The sequence below is a fragment of the Ovis aries genome, chromosome 18, assembly GCF_016772045.2.
Source record: "Ovis aries strain OAR_USU_Benz2616 breed Rambouillet chromosome 18, ARS-UI_Ramb_v3.0, whole genome shotgun sequence".
Lineage (NCBI taxonomy): Eukaryota > Metazoa > Chordata > Mammalia > Artiodactyla > Bovidae > Ovis > Ovis aries.
Genome location: NC_056071.1, coordinates 41,464,793 through 41,487,375, shown reverse-complemented (window position 1 = coordinate 41,487,375; position 22,583 = coordinate 41,464,793). Strand labels below are relative to the sequence as shown.

Below are 22,583 nucleotides of genomic sequence, written 5' to 3'. Positions count from 1 at the left end.
AGCAGAACCTTTTTTTCTAAATTATTGCATCAACTTGAACTTTTGGTAAAAGTTATTTAAGGATGATATAATAATATAACTCACTGATGGAAAGAATTTGGAGAATCCAATGAAACTCAGTAGTGTTTGTACTACTGATTTATTCATTCAATTAAAAAAAAGATGGTGGCAATTTTAAAATGTTATAAAACTTGGGTACCATTGTAATCAATCTCTTTATTTCTATTTTTTTTTAAAAAACTTCCCACAAACTATTCATTAGTTGTAAAATATAAAAATATATATATAACCATAAAATAACATATGATTTTTTGAAAAATCAAGCATAATTCTTGGCTTCCAAAAAAGTCATAAAGTTAGCAAAAGTTCCACTCACAGTTAAAATAAACAGTTTGGGAGGAATATGACATTTCCCTTTCTCAGTCATTTCAAGATGAGACCCTCATATCTGGATTAAAGTCAGTTGCTTCTACATTTATTCTCACAGTGGTATTTCATTAAAAACAGAATTGCCTTAAAGGATTTAGACAGCTTTGGCAAGTGAGTTATTCTAATTAATTTCCTTTCTGATGAAGTAAATATAGTTAATGTAGAAGGCAAAGTGGACTGTTTAAATAACAATTTATGAACAAATTATAATATTATTTATTTGGAACACAATAATGATTCAAGAGGGTTTCCCTGGTGGTTCAGCAGTAAAGAATCCTCCTACAATTCAGGAGCCACAGGAGACTCGGGTTTGACCTCTGGTTCGGGAAGATCCCCTGAAGGAGGGCATGGCAATCCACTCCAGTACTCTTGCCTGGAGAATCCCATAAACGAGGAACCTGGTGGGTTACAGTCCATTAGGTTGCAAAGAGTCGGACACAACTGAAGTGAGTTAGCATGCATGCTCACATGCAATGATTAAAAAAAAAAAAAAGCCTATTCCTTCCCTCCACTTGATCCACTGGATTAGCCCTAATATCACACTTAAAAAAAATTATCACAACTCTCCTCTAGCTCCTAAATCCTTCCCTTTCTCCAGGGCAATGTGGCTATTTGCCTAGTTACTTATTACCTCTTGTCTCTGTCTGCTTCAAGACAGACCCATACCAATTTCTGGACATTAACAGAAAACTACAGAAGAAATGGCAATTTCATGTGATGGAGGTATTAATTAATGCAATGTTGATAATCATTTTGCATATATATAAGTGTATCAAATCAACACACACGGTATACTCTAGTCTTACATAATAGTTCAGTGAAGTTGCTCAGTCATGTCTGACTCTTTGCAATCCCATGAACTGTAGCTTACCATGCTCCTCCATCCATGGAATTTTGCAGGCAAGAGTACTGGAGTGGACTGTCATTTCCTTCTCCAGGGGATCTTCCCGACCCAGGGATTGAACCTAGGTCTCCTGCATTGCAGGCAGATGCTTTACCGTCTGAGCTACCAGGGAAGATGTCAATTATATCTCAGTAAATCTAGAAAACACCTGGATACTTGTATATAATTGGAATTGAGTGTACTGTAGCTGCCTACGGAGAAGGCAATGGCACCCCACTCCAGCACTCTTGCCTGGGAAATCCCATGGACGGAGGAGCCTGGTGGGCCGCAGTCCATGGGGTCGCTAAGAGTTGGACACGACTGAGGGACTTCACTTTCACTTTTCACTTTCATGCATTGGAGAAAGAAATGGCCCAGGAATTGAACTGGGGTCTCTTGCATTGCAGGCAGATTCTTTACCAGCTGAGCTACCAGGGAAGCCCTTACATATACTAAATAAATTTAATTAATATCATTTTGCTACTTAAAAATAAGTGGCTTAACCTAAAATACTAGTAGTACTAATAATTTCTCTGTGAGCAAATGTTCAAAAAATAAGTTGGATTATTGTCACATATGTAGCCCTGATAAAACATCATGTTTTATTTTTAATCTAAATTCCTTAAGACTAGAGATCTCTTCAAGAAAATTAGAGTAACAGAAGCAGAAGACATTAAGAAGTGGCAAGAATACACAAAAGAACTGTACAAAAAAGATCTTCACGACCAAGATAATCATGATGGTGTGCACTCACCTAGAACCAGACATCCTAGAATGTGAAGTCAAGTGGGCCTTAGAAAGCATCACTACAAACAAAGTGAGTGGAGGTGATGGAATTCTAGTTGAGCTATTTCAAATCCTGAAAGATGATGCTGTGAAAGTGTTGCACTCAATATGCCAGCAAATTCGGAAACTCAGCAGTGACCACAGGACTGGAAAAGGTCAGTTTTCATTACAATCCCAAACAAAGGCAATGCCAAAGAATGCTCAAACTACTGCACAATTGAACTCATCTCACACACTAGTAAAGTAATGCTCAAAATTCTCTAAGCTAGGCTTTAGCAATACATGAGCCGTGAACTTCCAGATGTTCAAGCTGGTTTTAGAAAAGGCAGAGGAACCAGAGATTAAATTGCCAACATCTGCTGGATCATCAAAAAAGCAAAAGAGTTCCAGAAAAACATCTATTTCTGCTTTAGTGACTATGCCAAAGCATTTGACTGTGTGGATCACAATAAACTGTGGAAAATTCTGAAAGAGATAGGAATACCAGACCACCTGACCTGCCTTTTGAGAAATCTGTATGCAGGTCAGGAAGCAACAGTTAGAAGTGGACATGGAACAACAGACTGGTTCCAAATAGGAAAAGGAGTACGTCAAGGCTGTATACTGTCACCCTGCTTATTTAACTTTTATGCAGAGCACATCATGAGAAATGCTGGACTGGAAGAAGCACAGTTAGAATCAAGATTGCTGGGAGAAATATCAATAACCTCAGATACGTAGATGACACCACCCTTATGGCAGAAAGTGAAGAGGAACTAAAAGCCTCTTGATGAAAGTGAAAGAGGAGAGTGAAAAGGTTGGCTTAAAGCTCAACATTCAGAAAATGAAAATCATGGCATCCGGTCCCATCACTTCATGGGAAATAGATGGGGAAACAGTGGAAACAGTGTCAGACTTTTTTGGGGGCGGGGGGCTCCAAAATCACTGCAGATGGTGATTGCAGCCATGAAATTACAAGACACTTCCTCCTTGGAAGGAAAGTTATGACCAACCTAGACAGCATATTAAAAAGCAGAGACATTACTTTGCCAACAAAGGTCCATCTAGTCAAGGCTATGGTTTTCCAGTAGTAATGTATGGATGTGAGAGTTGCACTGTGAAGAAAGCTGAGCACCGAAGAATTGTTGCTTTTGAACTGCGGTGTTGGAGAAGACTCTTGAGAGTCCCTTGGACTGCAAGGAGATCCAACCAGTCCATCCTAAAGGAGATCAGTCCTGGGTGTTCATTGGAAGGACTGATGCTGAAGCTGAAACTCCAGTACTTTGGCCACCTCATGGGAAGAGTTGACTCATTGGAAAAGACACTGATGCTGGGAGGGATTGGAGGCAGGTGGAGAAGGGGAGGACAGAGGATGAGATGGCTGGATGGCATCACTGACTCGATGGACATAAGTTTGTGTAAACTCCAGGAGTTGGTGATGGACAGGGAGGCCTGGTTTGCGATTCATGGGGTCGCAAAGAGTTGGCCACAACTGAGCGACTGAACTGAACTGAACTGAACTGAGTGCTGAAGAACTGATGATTTGAACTGTGGTGTTGGAGAAGACTCTTGAGAGTCCCTTGGACTGCAAGGAGATACAAACAGTCCATCCTAAAGGAGATCAGTCCTGGGTGTTCATTGGAAGGAGTGATGTTGAAGCCGAAACTCCAGTACTTTGGCCTCCTGATGTGAAGAGCTGACTCATTTGAAAAGACTCTGATGCAGGGAATGATCGAGGGCAGGAGAAGGGGACGACAGGGGATGAGGTGGTTGGATGGCATCACCAACTCGATGGACATGGGTTTGGGTGATCTCTGGGAGCTGGTGATGGACAGGGAGGCCTGGCGTGCTGTGGTCATCTGGTCACAGTCAGACACAACTGAGCAATTGAACTGAAATTCCTTAAGGTTAAAAGGTGATAAGAAAAAAAAGTATGGACAGATGAAAATCTAGGTCACTAAGTATTATTCAACCACCCATCCATACCCTGCTATTTTGGCTTGCTTACCATGTTCTATAGATAAGCCTACAGGAAAACAAGTGTTGTGTTAGAGGAAACAAGAGTTTTGTTTGAGGACTAACTTTATATGAGTAAGATTAAGATGATTTTGTTATACAGGATTTAAACTAGATAATTTAACATCTACATATGAAATAGGTTTAAAAGAGTTTAAAGGAATAACTGAATTAATTCAACTGCTGTGCAGGATTTCAATCATCTTATCAAGTATGGACTATTATAATTAGTTGAACTTCAAGTTCCACATTAAATCTTATGAAGGGCTTCCCAGAGAGAATTCTGAAGTGGAGCAACAGTGGGGTTTTCTCAAGATCTTAAAATGAGTCATAAGTAAAAATGAAAATCAAAGTTTCATATGGAATTCTTAACTTTCTGTCCTATAAATAATTGTCCCTCAACAACAACAAGAGCACAAAATCATTTATTGGAATTTGAGACATCTTATTTCCTCCATTTATTTATCATGACTGCTATTCTCCAAAAAACATAATCAAGATACACAAAGGGACATATCATATCCTTTCTTGAAAGCATCTGATTTCTAAAACTATGATAGCTATTTTAAGGCAACAGTTTTTATTTGATTTTCTGTTATTCATTATTTTAGAATACCCATTTGCCTTTGCCACATTCAGATACTGCTATTTTCTATTATTCCTAATAAGTCTTCGAAAATCAAGAACTTGGAAATAAAAGAATTCAGTTCAGTTCAGTTCAGTTCAGTTCAGTTCAGTCGCTCAGTCGTGTCCGACTCTTTGCGACCCCATGAATCGCAGCACGCCAGGCATCCCTGTCCATCACCAACTCCCGGAGTTCACTCAGACTTATGTCCATCGAGTCAGTGATGCCATCCAGCCATCTCATCCTCTGTCGTCCCCTTCTCCTCCTGCCCCCAATCCCTCCCAGCATCAGAGTCTTCTCCAATGAGTCAGCTCTTCGCATGAGGTGGCCAAAGTACTGGAGTTTCGAATTGCTGTAGATCAATTCTGATTATTTAAACTTGTGTAGAAATGTTTCTTTACACATGTAATAGACATAGGCTAAACTTTGATCTTTTATAGTATGAATAAGAGTTAGAAATTTACACAGTAAATATTTTATAACAATTGATATTAGTGTTTCTAACGCTATAGCATTCATAACAGATTTCTTAAAGTAGGTGAACTTTCAGGAGCCTTCTAACTTTCCCCTGTAAATTATAAATCTACAACCAGCTGTCCTTTCTTGTAATTATCCTGACAATTACCTTGGTACTTTCTCTGCTGGAGTACAACAATGCCATGCACCGTTAAAAAGTCACAAGAAACCCTGTAATGCAGGTTCTGAATTTCACCCCACTACTTTGAGGATGAAAGGGAGGACAAGTATCTGGGGATGCAGTTCCAAATTATATCTTTCAGAGTTACGTACAAGTCCTATCTGGCCATAAGTCTTCAGATATGAACAGTTTCCAAATACAATAGATATGAGAAGCCATTTTTGAAGATGAGAAAGCTGTGACAGTGCAATCAAGGACTTAACTGCTGACAACCTTTCTGATCATGAAAGGAAAAAAAAAATAGATACAGGCAGTAATAGAGGTGAGGAAGCTTACAAGCACTTGGACATCATTACAAGACTCTAAAATGCAGAGCGTGACTGCTCTCTGTTGAAATGAGAAATGAGAAAGGAACTGATGAAAGCTCATGTACCTCTGCCTGCCTTGGAAAATTCTGAACTAGTCAGATCACCACTGCGAAGGAATTAGTATCTGTTAGTATTATACTATCATTCAGAGGCTGATGTAGTAACACAGATTAGTAACACAGTTAGTGGTAATAAAAGTTGTATTCCTCTGAAAGCCAGCTTAACTTTCAGTCGCATATTAGTTTAAGTCTGTATCTATTTCATGTCTTTCTAGGGCATTTCCAACTAGCCTCTTCCAAAACCAAAAAATAATTCTTCCTTTCAGTTTCTTTCAGCAACTACTTTTCACACTTTGATGCTTAGACTCAAAATGATCATTGGATTTCACCATTTTTTCCCCATGTTACAATTCATTTCAATTTTCTTCTGGCTACCACTGACCCTTGTTAATTTCTGAATACTCATCCATCATTGTTTGAATTTCACTAAGTTCCCAGCTGTAGGACTGGATGCGTCATCACTCTTTCAGACCTTAGCCTAATCCTTTCACCAGAGTGCTCTGAGATTTTTATTTGCTTCAGTGTTCTTCCCTAAATAGTCTTTCAAATTACTTAATAATGCCACTCTTACCAGTAGAAAAAAAATTGTTTTTGTGTCCACCTTCATAGCAATACAAGTTGCTATATCAAAATTACCACCTCCTAATTTCTCATTAAGAAATCTATTTCTGTTCATTAACTTGCTAATTATTTTAATCGTTATTCATTTATTAAAAACATTTATTGAGAATCCAGTTAAAATCTGAGCATACGCTGCTGAATACCACAGATATGATATGTGCTCTCATAAAGCCAACACTGGAGAAGGGGAGTCGGGCCATAAACAGAGCCCACCAACTTTTAATCATAAATTATGTCAGAAATAGGTCTGTGTTCCTTGGAACAACTATTGGTCCACCTCAGAGCCTATGGGCCACAACCACTGTGCGCCACAACGAGAGTCTGTGAGCCACAACAAAAGATCCCACATGACACAAGGAAGACCCTGCATGTTGCAACTAAGACTCGACACAATTAAACAAATAAATATTTCAAAAATAAAATATATTCATGCAGTTATAAGAAAGTTAGTACCTATCAATATGCCATGAAAAAAGCATAAAACTATTAATACCAAGAACAAGCATGCTTATAGATATGACTGAGTGACTTCACTTACACTTTTCACTCTCATGCATTGGAGAAGGAAATGGCAACCCACTCCAGTGTTCTTGCCTGGAGAATCCCAGGGACGGGGGAGCCTGGTGGGCTGCCGTCTATGGGGTCGCACAGAGTCGGACACAACTGAAGCGACTTAGCAGCAGCAGCAGCATAGACATAAGAAAACAAATTTTCTCATATGTTACCACTGCTATTCTACTTAGATAATTAATACTTTATATTTCTGAGTTGTTTCATCCTGATATTGTTCCTATATTAATGTTTTAGTAATGCTAAAAAAATGCAAGCTTTTCCACAAATATTCAGGTAGTTAAATTCAAACCCAAGCAACATGATAACATTCCACATCCACCATACTTAGCTTTGACCACGTACACCACTGATAAGCAATCTGAAGAGAATTCCCACTGTATTTCACAAGTTTGTTAACATAATGGTAGAATGTTAAGGTTTTTCAAAATTTGAAGTAGAATACATTTTGTATGCTTCAAGTAGCATGCTACAGAGGTCAAGCTGTGGTAATTTAAAGAATAAATTTTAAATGGAAAAAGTTTTATTACATCCCAAGAATCAACATCCATACACAGTAATTGTTGAAAGCAAACTTTGTTTTACTAGCCCAACTACAAAACAATCAATAAATCAAGAAAATAATCTAGAATTAAGTAAAAGCACAGCTGTAAGACTTCAGACTGTTAAACTCATTTGAAAATAAGAATTTTATAGCTATCCAAACTATCAAGAAATATTTTTCACTTACAGAATACTATTCTAAACACTCTAAGATGCTCAAACTTCTAACATACACCAACAAACACACGAAAAAAAAAGTTCAACATCACTCATTATTAGAGAAAGGCAAAACAAAACTAAACTGAGGTATCATCTCACACCAGTCAGAATGGCCATCATCGAAAAATCTACAAACAATAAGTGCTGGAGGAAAGTAACCCTCTTGAACTGTTGGTGGGAATGTAAATTGATACAGCCACTATAGAGAACAGTATGGAGATTTCTTAAAAAACTAGTAATAAAACTAGCATATGGCCCAGCAATCTCACTACTGGGCATATACTCTGAGAAAATCACAATTCAAAAGACACATGTATCCCAAAGGTCCATCTAGTGAAAGCTATGGTTTTTCCAGTGGCCATGTATAGATGTGAAAGTTGAACGATAAAGAAAGCTGAGTGCAAAAACTGATGCTTTTGAACTGTGGTGTTGGAGAAGACTCTTGAGAGTCCCTTGGACTGCAGGGAGATCCAACCAGTCCATCCTAAAGGAAATCAGTCCTGAATATTCATTGGAAGGACTGATGCTGAAGCTGAAACTCCAATACTTTGGCCACCTGATGTGAAGAACTGACTCATTTGAAAAGACCCTGATGCTGGGAAAGATTGAAGGCAGGAGGAGAAGGGGACAACAGAGGATGAGATGGTTGGATGGTATCACTGACTCTATGGACATGAGTTTGAGCAAGCTCCTGGAGTTGGTGATGGACAGGGAAGCCTGGCATGCTGCAGTCCATTGGGTCACAGAGTCGTACATGACTGAGCGACTGAACTGAACTGATCCCAGTGTTCATTGCAGCACTATCTATAATAACCAGGACATGGAAACAACCCAGAAATCCATTGTTAGATGAATGGATAAAGAAGTTGTGGTACATATATGCAATGAAATATTACTCAGCCATAAAAAGGAATGAATTTGAGTCAGCTCAAGTGAGGTGGATGAACCCAGAGGCTGTTATATAGAGTGAAGTAAGTCTGAAGGAGAAAAATAAATATTATATATTAATGCATATATATGCAATCTAGAAAAATGTTACTGATGAGCCTATTTGCAGGTCAGTAACAGAGACTCAGATATAGAGAACAGACTTATGACACAGTGGGAGAAGGAAAGACTGGAACGAACTGGGACGAATTGAGACGTTGAATTGAAATTAGCATTGAATGTAGCACTGAAACATACACATTACTATATGCAAAACAAATAGCTAGTGGGAAGCTGTTGTATAACACAGGAAGGTCAACCCAGTGCTGTGTGACAACCTAGAGGGGTGGGATAGGAGTGGGTGGGAGAGAAGTTCAAGAAGGAGGGGACATATGTATACTCATGACTGATTCATATTATTGTATACCAGAAACCAACACAGCATTGTAAAGCAATTATCTTCCAACTAATAGCAAAACAAAAATTTCAAAAGATCCTAGAGATGTTCAAGCTTCTAAACAGATTTAAACTAAAATCTTTGAGTACTTTTTAATCACAAAGATTTCCAAAGTCCACTTGAATTAAGAATTACAAATGGTCTTACATAGTCATTGGAAATATGGGTAAATCCTTTCATTCTCCAAATTTAGAAGTCAATTTAAAACTACTTCACAGGAGTTATCAAAAGAATGACTCACATCTAAACCATGACATCTTTTGTATGACGTACAACTCATGTACTTGGTACTTAAGGCAACCACTTCCTCAGAAACCACCGTGCTAAATTTAAATGTTTCAATGATTCACTGAGTGACATTGAATAATGTTCCAAATATTTTCTTAGATCTTAATTTTATTCTCTTCTAAAGGCAAAAAAAGCTCTGAAATACCATATATTTTATCTTTGATTTTCATTCCACTTCTCTCTTCCTTTGTAACACTGAAAACTCTTCTAAGTAAGAGAGAGAAGATTCAAGTCAACATAAACTGAAGCGTAGGCACAAAATAACCAACTCAGCTCAGACTTACGTGTTTAAAAAATGGAGGGAGGAAGGGAAAAAGGGAAGGATGAAGGGAAGGAGGGAAGGAAGGCAGGGCCTAGCATCTAGGATTTCAGATAGCATTTTAATCAAAGGTTCAAATTATGTCAGCAAAATCAGGTTTCTCTCTGTCTCCAACTTGCTTTCCACTTGATGGACTTCAAGCTCAGGCTCCACGAAGTAGTAAGATAGCCAACAACACTGCCAACGCCCTGTATTCTCAGATTCAAATCCAGAGAAAAGAATGAGTTTTTCTTCTAAAAGTCTCAGCAAAGGGCTTGCATGTCCATTGCTAAACCCCACACTATGGCATAACCAGAAGCAGTCAGAGGTCTACTTGAAACATCTAAATCCCAACCCATTCCCAAAATCACAAGTGTAAGGAACTCAATCCAAATTCAGGGGCTGAGAATTGGGATAAGACTGGTACCTGAGAGGAAAAGTGTAATACTGAGTGAATAAACACCAGATGGTAAAGCAGAGTAACATATGTTCCGTGATGCCCCTACTTAGTACTGGACATGGACATAAAGCTTGGTCAGCTCCACCGATGCTGTATTCAGTTTAGTCGCTCAGTTGTGTCCGACTCTTTGCAACCCCAGGGTCTGCAGCATGCTGGGCTTCCCTGTCCATCACCAACTCCTGGAGCTTACTCAAACTCATGTTTATCAAGTTGGTGATGCCATCCAACCATCTCATCCTCTGTCGTCCCCTTCTCCTTCCACCTTCAATCTTTCCCAGCATCAGGGTCTTTTCAAATGAGTTAGCTCTTCGCATCAGGTGGCCAAAGTATTAGAGTTTCAGCGTCAGCATCATTCCTTCCAAAGAACACCCAGGGCTGATCTCCTTCAGAATGGACTGGTTGGATCTGCTTGCAGTCCAAGGGACTCTCAAGAGTCTTCTCCAACACCACAGTTCAAAAGCATCAATTCTTTGGTGCTCAGCTTTCTTATAGTCCAACTCACATCCATACATGACTACTGGAAAAACCATAGCTTTGACTAGATGGACCTTTGTTGGCAAAGTAATGTCTCTGCTTTTTAATATGCTGTCTAGGTTGGTCATAGCTTTTCTTTCATGGCTGCAGTCACCATCTGCAGTGATTTTGGAGCCCAAGAAAGGAAAGTCTGCCACTGTTTCCATTGTTATCCCATCCATTTGCCATGAAGTGATGGAACTTTATGCTATGATCTTCATTTTCTGAATGTTGAGTTTTAAGCCAGCTTTTTCACTCTCTTCTTTCACTTTCATCAAGAGGCTCTTTAGTTCTTCTTTGCTTTCTGCCATAAGGGTGGTGTCATCTGCATATCTGAGGTTATTGATATTTCTCCCAGAAATCTTTATACCAGCTTGTGCTTCATCCAGCCCAGCATTTCACATAATGTACTCTGCATGTAGAAGTTAAATAAGTAGAGTGACAATATACAGCCTTGACGTACTCCTTTCCCAATTTGGAACCAGTTTGTTGTTCCATGTCCAGTTCTAACTACTGCTTCTTGACCTGCACACAGATTTCTCAGGAGGCAGGTCAGGTGGTCTGGTATTCCCATCTCTTTCAGAATTTTCCACAGTTTATTGTGATCCACCCAGTCAAAGGCTTTGGCATAGTCAATAAAGCAGAAATAGACATTTTCTGGAACTCTCTTGCTTTTCCATGATCCAGTGGATGTTGGCAATTTGATCTCTGTTTCCTCTGACTTTTCTAAATCCAGCTTGAACGTCTGGAAGTTCATGGTTCACATACTGTTGAAGCCTGGCTTGGAGGATTTTGAGCATTACTTTGCTAGCATGTGAGATGAGTGCAATTTGTTTGATTCAGTATTAAGGATCCTAAAGGTAAGAATCCAATGGAAGTAGTCAAGCAGACCAGTCATGAAGCTTCATTTGCACAGAAGGCCAGTGTTCTTATTTAAATTGCATACTAATTAGTGGTAACTTGAATAACGATACAGATTGCAGAATTAATATAGCTCCCTCCCCGGCCACCCCTTGAGACAGTCACCATTACAGGACGGGGTTAGTGGTGGCAACTAGGAAAAGGAAGGAAAGATCATTTCCATTCCTGTTTTTCTATTATTCAGCTTCCAGTTATTGTTCTTGTTGTTGTTTAGTCATTCAGTCATGTCAGACTACTTTGCGACCTCATGGACTGTAGGCTGCTAGGCTCCTCTGTCCATGGGATTACCCAGGTAAAAATACTGGAGTGGGTTGCCATCATCTGCTCCAGGGGATCTTCCTGACACAGGGATCAAAGCCTTGTCTCCTTTATTGGCAGGTGGATTCTTTACCGCTGAGCCACCAGAGAAGCCCTCCAGGTATTATGCTTAGTTAAATAAATATGGCCAAATTAAAAAAATATTTATTAATATTATTCATTTATATGGAAAAAGACTTCATAGGTTAGACAACTATTAAACTACTTTCCTACCTACACACTATCTCCCTAAAATTCTCTGAAATAAAAATTCTACTACCTCTGTGCATATGGTATATCCTCAGAGACCGATTGGAAAGGAAAAACGAAGGTAGGACAGAACTTGATAAGAGGAAAGGGGTTAGAAAGGTAGAAGAAAACATATTCTTTGGGCCTCATACATTGATTTATCAAGTATACTGGTCAGCAAACTTCTAGTAATTTCTCAAAATGGTAGAAGTTGATTCATCTTAGGCAGGCAATAAAGCCACTGAAGAACAGTCTGTGAAGCTTTCCCTGAAACTTCATCTTTATCCTGGCACAATGTGAAAGAGCTAATTGAGAAAAAAACTGAACATCTGGGTGGTTCAGTGGAAAGCACAACAGACCTTTCACTGCAGGAAGTGCCTCAAAAATATTAATAACCAATTTCTCCATGCACCGCACCGTGTGCGATCAAACCTCTGGTCCATCCAGCTCCACAAAGCCAATCTGAAAGGAGGGCAGGAAGAGACACACCTTCAGCAGCCTGAAAACTTGGAATGGGTGAAGTGACCCTGGCTGTGATGATAAATAATGTGTCTTGTGCTGCGGCGGCAGCAAGAGGCTCGACACCAGCAAACTGGCGAACTCAGACAGGCTCCCCTGAAAGAGTGGGAAATGTCAGTGCATCCGCTCCTTCCTAGTGGAAAGATGTGCGACGGATTCTTCCTTTATGCAAGCAGCAGGGTTCCTGACAGCAAGACCGAGGAGAATCCAAAACACTTAATATAGTGTTGCTGTTGTTGTTGTTGTTGTTTAGTGTGTTTATTTTGTTATTTGCCTCTTAAGTAGCCATGAGTCAAATTACTGAAGATCATGGATACCATTTGGCTACTGGGCAGTATTTTTAGCAAAATACATACTCAGCATCTCCAAGTTAAAAATAATGATAAATGAAAGTAAAGGGAAGATATACAGAGATTAAAATCTTCCTATATTCATTATGGGTACAAGATACTTTTATAATTTTATTTTTGGTTAGATCATGAATAACGGCATACATAAACATTTTCAGATAATTACAATGAAGGACATTTATTGGCAGCATATGATATATGATATGGTGTAATCTAAGTGCTTTGTGTGTGTCAATGTATTTATGCTCAAAACAACCCAGAGTTAGGTGAGCAAACTGAGGAAATAGAGTCAGGTAACTTTCTCAGATCACGCTCCTAGTAAAAGGCAGCATTGGGCTTAGATCCAGGTAGACTGCATTTTGAGCTTATGTTCTCAATTTATAGGCAGTTTAGTTTCATGATGGTTTATATATGAATCAAAAAGAATGGAGTTGAGAGAATTTCTACTCAAAATTCTGTAGCTATCATAGGATACCAAATTTTTATGCAGACTATGCAAAACTAGATGCGGATCTCTATGATATAGATAGTTACACCCACAGCCAAACATAATTGTGATATAGTGGTGGTTCGCAGCTGCACCCCAGGTGCCCTCATCTGTTAGGACTACATTATCTAAGACACACAGGACTCAACTAGGCTTAATAGGTTTAAATCAATACCTTGAATTAACATCAGGAAAAAAAATGTTGCAAAGACAGATAAGTAGGCATGGAAGAAACTGCATTTATGAAAGAAAATTACAGCTTTTTATGTGAAGTTTTCATTACCAAGGTAGGCATGTATGTGTACATATGAGTGCATGGGGGCACACGTGTGCACATATATATATACACTGAATGTCTACATAAATATATATCTAGGAAAGGAGACATTGATGAATTAGCAACATCTTCAATGGAGGTAAAATAACTCTTAGAGGAATTAAGTTTTGGTGAATATTCTCTACATGGGAGAATGATGGTTCAACTCATTCTGCCAGTAGAATTGCATCAGAAAATCAAGACTATTAATCAAAGACTGCACTTTTACTGTTATTTCATGGCAACATTTGGGAGAAGCTAGGAGTATTTGTCTTTCAAAGGGTAGAATGTGTTATGCTTTGCATTGCTTTAAGATTTTAATATTTGACAAGTACTGTAGCATAGATGGTCAAATAAGTTAACATTCTTTCATTCATACATGGACATTAGAGACGTGAGTTTGATCCTTCGGTTGGGAAGATACTGGGGAGAAAGAAATAGCAACCCACTGCAGTATTCTGGCCTGGAGCATCCCATGGACAGGGGAGCCTGGCGACTATACTTCATGGGGTCACAAAGAGTTGGACAAGAATGAGCACAAGAACATTATATTAAAGCCTTAGCTTGTGAAAACAGGATTTCTGATTCCATTCCATTGCATTCTGGTTGACTACTTTTTTCTAAGTGAGCAATATTATCCTTCCTCAAAGGGCATCTTGAACTTTTAATAAATAAAGACTTTACTCCCTATAGGACAAAGGTTGGAAACATCATCACTCTTTATGGGCTCCATAAATACTCCCATATTAAAATGAAATATGTCTCATTTGGATGCTAACTAAAATTCTGGAGAATCATCATCTCAATTATTTATAGGTCATGATGTTTACTTAGAACCAATTCATATGCTTTAACTAGGCAACAGAGCCTAAAGTTATCCTGTGGAGTTGATGCCAATAAGCAGCCTTCCTTTGTATTGTAAACGTTTGTTGTTGAGTTCTTTATTTGAGGAGTAGGATGTGCCTTATCTTTGGAACCTTCGGAGGGCTTCCCGTAAGGCCGTGGGAGGCCAGGATGGAGCTGGAGAGGAATGACAGTCAGCCATGCACTCCGCACAGGCTGTCAGGCTTTTAGGATCTAGAAAGGGCTTCTAAAAAGAAGTCTTGTTAATGTCTCACTGGAATGGTAGAGACGGAAGATATCAACTTTGGGACTCACTTTTAAGCCACCACCTTACAGGAGCTAGGAGGTGTTTATTCTGTTTTGGTCATCACAGTATGGCTTCATCACAGTCCTCTTTGGGGAAATTCTATTGTTCCTTGCTGAACTGTGAAGTTACCCACTTCATCCTCCATCCTCCCATCTCTTCATCAGAAAGGGCCAGGAACCACACTTTATTCATTTCTTATCAGTGGTCAGAATGAAGTTTTACACATAATAAACACTTAAGTGTTTTAAAGCTGTTTTCATTTAAAATTACTACTTTTATATAACTGTACTTTTTGTGATCCCCACAAAAGTTTTGTTGAAATCCTTTCATAAATCTTACTTTGAAATAAATAAAACTGGTCTATTCCTCCTGTGAAATTATCTTTCCTTCTTAGAGTCCTGAAAAGTCATTCTCTTAACAACCCAGATTCCACTCCAAGATTCCAAATGCCCCAGCATCATAATCAAGGGCGAGGGGCTCTATGGTGATTCAGCCCCACCTTCCCACCAGGCGGCTCTGGCCAAGGCAGACCTTATCAGATCCTTGACATTCCAAGGACATGCTCATCACTGATCCCTGCTGATGCTCCTCCGTCACTTTCCAGTCTTGGAAGGTGCAATTCCTGACCATCTTTTAAGGCCCAGCATAGATACTCCTTTAGCCAACAAATGCAGATGTCTTTACTGTCTCAAAAATGTCAATCATAAGAAACTAGGAATAAAAAGTCAGGCAAAAATAGACACTATTCCTTCTTTCATGGAGCTTACAGTCGTGGAGGAGACAGATACTGAATAATCTATCATGACAATTGATGTATAATTGCAAGGGCTTTGGAAGGCAAGGTTGGAGCCCTTGAGAGTTTATAGCAAAGAAACCCAGACCTAGAGTGAGGCATCAAAAAGGCTTCCCTAAGGAAGTTACACTTCAGATGAGATTTTTTGCGAAGTGAGAATCAAAGTAAAACAGATGAAAGAATGGGCACTGGGACACAGCAGGAAATACCTCTGAACACTGCAGAGGGAAAGAACATGGAGAGTTCAAGACACTGAAGGCCAGTGTGGGTGAAGAAAAGAAGGGAAGCTAGAGAAGCAGGTGGGGGTGAGACAATGATTTCACGGGAACGATTTTAGACTCCCATGGCTTAAGTGCAATGAGAAACCACTGAAACCTTTTCCATGGAGCCAGGCCCTTTTCCCAGGAGAGAAGTAAGCTCTCCCTTCTCTGAGCTTCAGCTGTATGCCTGCATCACACTCATGGCACCATAACCTCCTACCTTGTTCTATGGGTACATGTGAACATCCCTTTACTCACCTTGCCTTATTAAGCACCTGCAGAGCACGCTGCCTACAACTCTTCAGTAAATAGTCTTCCTGGATTAATGATCCATCATTTAGTGATGAAAGATGACCCTTTCCTTTACTTTGAACTACCCAATGACCAAACTGCTTATTTTCATATATTAACACTAATTTAATTCTCTAACGTCTGAATTCTGAACACATAGCTCTTGGGATTAGTTTTACCTCTAGAGTCTGGCCATAAGCAAAATATAGCACTTTTAAGTTTTGGAATTTTGCATCTCTCTTTTCAATTAATTATATCATTTGATAATTACAAGATACTTTCTTCTACTCTTTTCAAGGTAACTTATTTACCACTCAAGAGAAATCTTTATGTTGATATGTATTGTACAGTTCTGTGCTAAGTTGCTTCAGTCATGTCCAACTCTTTGCAACTCTATGGACTGTAGCCCACCAGGCTTCTCTGTCCATGGGGATTCTCCAGTCAACATCACCAGAGTGGGTTGCCATGCCCTCCTCCAGGGGATCTTCTTGGCTGAGGGATCGAACCCATGCTTTTTTGTCTCCTGCATTGTCATGTGGGTTTTTAACCACAAGTGCCACCTGGTAAGCCCTTTGTATGTATTACTCATTGTTTTATTGAGCTTTCTATTATATTGAAAACTCCTTATCAAAACTGATGAAGGAAATGCTAGATTCCATCCTAAGTGTTTTCTCTCCTTTTCCTATCATTATACTTATCAAATCACTTGAATCATGTTTTATCAAAAGGTTTTTAGAAGATTTTAATATATTCATTGTCTGTCAAGATTTTTAACCCTAAATAGATGCTCGATAAATGTTTATTAAGAAGAAAGGAGGGAAGCAAGAGGAGGAGGAAGGGATCATCTCTACCATGCCCACTTTCATCTTTTGCTGCCTTAAATTAAGTTTTATAGTAACTTGTCCATGCTTTTAAATTGATTTTTTAAATTATTTCCCAAATCCACTGGATTCCACTTTTCTTTTCTACATCTTAAGATTGTTGAACCACTAGACCATGAGTCAGGAATGTGGAGCAATGAAGAGTTGGGCAAGAACAGTAACACGGATGCAGTCCAGTGCCTAGGACAGTCTACAAGAGAAGCTCAATGCTGAGGAGACAACTACTGGAATCTCTGATGGCCACCAGAGCTGCTACTGATGTGAATGGTATGACTGCCAGGACATGACACTGCTATTCTTAATGGCGCTGTGACCAGTGCAGCGGTGGTGTTGATATGACTGCTTCCTCATCTTCCTCTGACCCTCGTGCAACTTTAAATGTATTCGCATTCAAGATGGCAACCTGAAAATTTCTCAACCTCGTGAGTCTTTGTTCCTTCAAAAGAGTCTGTCTCCCATCAGGGCAAAGTGTCTTCCAGAAAATGCATAGAGAGTCTTAGAATGGAATACAAGAAATGATGTATATCAGCCATTTATAAAATGTGCTCATGAAGGGCAGGGGAAGAGGAAGCTGTGTCTGGACGCTTCCTCCAATCAAGCCGTGAAGCTCTACTTCTGCTCTTTCATTTGTTTATGCTTCTGGGTGAGATATACTTGCAAGAAATCTCTGCAGCTTTAAAATAATAATTTGTAGAAGGTTTTATGTTTATTTTATTTTATTTATGTTTATCTTTCATGAGAGAAAGAAATATCTAAGAGTTATAATCCAGCCATCTTGGCTATAAGAAAGAGCTGCCAACTGAATGGAGTCCACTATGTAGGCATGGATTCCCAGGGAACGTCAAGGTTAAACAGGGGCTCCCTGAGTGGAGACTCTATTATCTCTCTAATTCCATGTGGAGCCCCAATGTCCTGGGGCTGCACAGCAAAACAGAATATTCACAGAAGGAGTTGTCCTATCACTCTGTGTAATGGGTGGCCTGTGTTTTATAGTTACGTGCGTGCTTTTTCAAGTGGATGCTTTTGAAATACCACTGAACGTAGGTTCATAAAAAGGGAAAGATAAGTATAATAAGTAAGCTGGCTGAATAAATAAGAATACTCAAGGCCTGTACACATTATACCGCATGAGACAAGTCCTATGAAATACTGGCAAATACTTTTTATTGTAATGCATCCAAGAGGTCAGCCTGGAGAAACGCTGCAGGGCAGCCTCCTCCGTTTGCGTGGCCCTACTCCAAATCTCACAGGTAGCAACAGCAATGATAGGCTTAGACCACCTGGCCATGTGTTAGCAGCAAGGGCTGCCTCTGGTAGAAGCCAGGCACAGAGTTAGGGAGATGATGGCAACATTATTCTGTAATACCTTCCGAGTGTTATTACAAAATGACAATATTGTTTTTAGCCCATTTCCCTTAACCAGATTGACAGAATTACAGGTTGACATTATTGTGAAATTTTATGATGTATCATGTTAACTGTGCCAGTTTGATTAGCCTTGATTGACAGCTTGTACCTGAACAGCAAGTGAAATACCTCAAAAATATAAAACCAGTGTATCTCGCGTGACTTTCACAATAAACAAAATCTCTAGCTAATTTAATTTTTAACTAACTAGGAATTTCATCCTAACCTCATTCTACTAAAATTTCATTTCTTTCAACATCATCTTGAGGCTGGAGCTGGAGGAGGATAAATCTAGGCTGCAGTTATAAAATCACCGCTTGCTTTCTGAGACTTTAAATGCATTAGGAACAGACTGCTTGCCTAATGTGGCCCTGGTCTGCATTACCATTGGAGGAAACAGATGCACCTCAGGGCTGGCATCCCTACACAAAGCCCAGGCTGAGATATGAGGCCTTTAAAAACACAATAGAGAAAGGCAGGCACAAGTACCTCTCTGCATTATCACCATACCTCCACAATGCTTCTCTCTTAGAGCATCCTCATCTGTTATTGAAACAGAAGTTGATCTTTTAAATCTTGGAACTAGAAGCTAGACCACCGAGTAAATTAAGCAGAGGGGTGGTACTTTCCCCCTCTGGCTCTGTGGTGAATTGGACCTGCAATTCAGTCTGGAATGAGATTGGTAGTTTCCATTTGCCTTGGAGATTAAAGCCATTCATACTGCAGAATCTAGACATACTAAGAGGTACAATTAGACACCACTTGTAGATTTCACTTGCCACCTGACTTGTAAACACAGTCAGAAAAAGTGGGACTTGATCCAAACAGTCCTCTCCAATCAATAACCTGCTTCACTTCCTTCTTTGTATCTCTCTGGAAATCTGTAACAATTATGCCACCAGTTTAAAAGTACTGCATCACAAAAGGAGTCTTCAGATGCTTCTGAATTATATTCCTTGTTGCACAGAGTGGAAATGAAATTCCCACAAAACGAGTGCCCATGCTCTGTGACAAACCAGATTCTAAGGGCTGAGCAACAGTTACAAAAGAAAGCAAACCACCTACAGAAAATTCATTGTGCAATTTAAAAAAATAATTTTTTTTTCTTTTTAGTGCAGATGGTACACCAGGAAGGCTTTTGTTATTATTTTTATTTCCTGGAGGAATAGCCAGCTGATTATCCAGTTTCCAGGAAGGAAATGCAACTGCTGAGATGCACTGGGGCATATTTTGTTAACACACCCACATCATTGCCTGCTCGCATTAAGTACATGTATCCAAATATTTATTCATACATGCATTTGAATTTAATAAATCTATTAATCCCCATAAAGAGGTGCTTAACATCCTTTTGTTGAAGTGTCTGCATGTTTTAGGCTGGTCTCTCCCTGAGTTTGCTGTGTTTCTTAGGGTTAACAATCCTTGTTTGGATTTATTCTCTCCACTTCCATTTCAGACCCAGACAAGTGAAATAGAACCCTGGGAGAGAAAGCATGCTGGTACCTCCAGGGTCTATTTTCTAGAGTTTTGGTTTACACTGATAACCTGAACTGTGAATATTACATAGACCCTCAGGCTAATAGCGGACAGTCTTGGCAGATAACATGGAAACAGACAACTTTAAAATCTGTGATAGACATAGTCAAGGTTTTTACAATAGCAAAGCTACACATACACTGAGTCTCTTTCCTAATGCAATCAGCCATGAAATATGCAGCTCCCAGGAGGCTATGGAAAGAGAGCTCTAATTCTACTTCCTTAAGAGGATGGTCAGTAGTACAAAAGACCAGGACTACATCCAGTGGGAAACTCAGATCTGTGACAGGCAGATCTGTTAGATGGGAGTCTCCATGTGGGAGCAGCATCTTAATGGGAAAGACAATCAGGCTAAACAGGACCAGAGCATGGTACTGCTCAGTGACAGGGGGCTGGCTTATTAAAGGTCATTAAAGCCAATGTTCGGGGTTTCATGAAGGGCAGGGTGTCATCGTCATAGTTTGGCCAGGGCTGGATCAGGCATGAAATTTTATATATATATATGTATATATATATGTATATATATAATTAATATGACAAAGTATGTCTCTCACATATACACCCATACAGACATCCTCACCTCCTCCCACCTCCCTCCCCCACCACACACACATACGTAACAGCAAAAGCAGAGGCTGCAGAAACTGGACCCCTGTATTCCATTCTGGCTCCAAAACTCACTAGGCACAAGTTTCAGGAAAATAATTTAATTGCTTTCAATTCAGTTCAGTTCAGTCACTCAGTCATGTCTGACTCTTTGTGACTCCACGGACCACAGCCCGTCACACCTCCCTGTCCATCACCAACTCCCGGAGTTCACCCAAACTCATGTCCACCGAATTGGTGATACCATCCAACCATCTCATCCTTTGTCGTTCCCTTCTTCTCCCACCTTCAATCTTTCCCAGCATCAGGGTCTTTTCAAAGGAGTCAGCTCTTCACACCAACTGGCCAAAGTATTGGAGTTTCAGCTTCAGCATCAGTCCTTCCAAAGAACACTCAGGACTGATCTCCTGTAGAATGGACTGGTTGGATCTCCTTGCAGTCCAAGGGACTAGCAAGAGTCTTCTCCAACACCACAGTTCAAAAGCATCAATTCTTTGGTGCCCATCTTTCTTTATCGTCCAACTCTCACATCCATACATGACCACTGGAAAAACCATAGCCTTGCCTAGACAGACCTTTGTTGGCAAAGGAATGTCTCTGCTTTTTAATATGCTGTCTAGGTTGGTCATAACTTTCCTGCCTAGGAGTAAGCGTCTTTTAATTTCATGGCTGCAATCCCATCTGCAGTGATTTTGGAGCTCCCCCACAAAAAATCTGACACTGTTTACACTGTTTCTCCATCTATTTGCCATGAAGTGATGGGACCAGATACCATGATCTTAGTTTTCTGAATGTTGAACATTAAGCCAACTTTTTCACTCTCCTCTTTCACGTTCATCAAGAGGCTCTTTAGTTCTTCTTCACTTTCTGCCATAAGGGTGGTGTCATTCGCATATCTGAGGTGATAGATATTTCTCCTGGCAATCTTGATTCCCCTTTGCTTCATTCAGCCCAGCATTTCTCATGATATACTCAGAATATAAGATAAATAAGCAAGGTGACAATATACAGTCTTAATGTACTCCTTTTCCTATTTGGAACCAGTCTGTTGTTTCATGACCAGTTCTGTCATTTCTTGACCTGCATACAGATTTCTCAAGAGGCAGGTCACTATTAACTGCCTTAGCACCCCATTTTTTTCATCTGCAAAGCAGGAATGATGAAATAGATTGTAAGAATTAAATACAATAATCTATGTATTATCACTATGCCATAGTACTTGGCGTATCTCTAGAATAAAAGTTATTGTATACCATTACTTCTCTCCTTCAATGACTGAGAACTACATAGTTATGTTTTATGAATAGTACCCTAATTTTATAAAATTATTCTTTTGTCTGTTCACTTAACATCCACTGACTGACCACTTTACGTGTGCCAGGTACTATGCTGAGTGGCACTTCATGGTTAAACACTCTCCGGGTTGCTTCATTCTGAACTCAGGTTCTATATTAAGTCAAAATGTATAAAATATATTTTTAAAGTAGTGTTGCCATATTAATCATTTCCATTTCACTATCTCTAAACAATCAGCTCTGTCCTGGGCAACATATATAATCTGGACGAGATGACGAATGGCTTTGTGTAGACCCTTAAAGGTAAACGTCTTGGAAAAGACAGATGCTCAAGGAAAGGCTGTCCTTAGTTAACATGCACTGATCATACACAGAGGATGTATCAAAAATGTCCAAGGCCCAGAGCAGAGAAAGCACTGCAGGGTACCATGGCAGAATTCAGACTTTGGGGTGGTCATTAAGAGCGGGAAGTTCCAAACCAGGCAAACCCGGCTCATCCACATCCCCTGTGCCAAGCGGTGTAGGTATCTATCCTCTTAAAACCAGT

The 22,583-nt window shown here is 39.6% G+C and overlaps 1 protein-coding gene across 9 annotated transcripts in view; it reads right to left on the bottom strand.

The window, feature by feature from the left end:
• The window catches only part of NPAS3 (neuronal PAS domain protein 3), a 966,851-nt gene that overhangs the window by 561,396 nt on the left and 382,872 nt on the right, over positions 1-22,583 (bottom strand). The gene's annotated exons all lie outside the window — the stretch shown is intronic.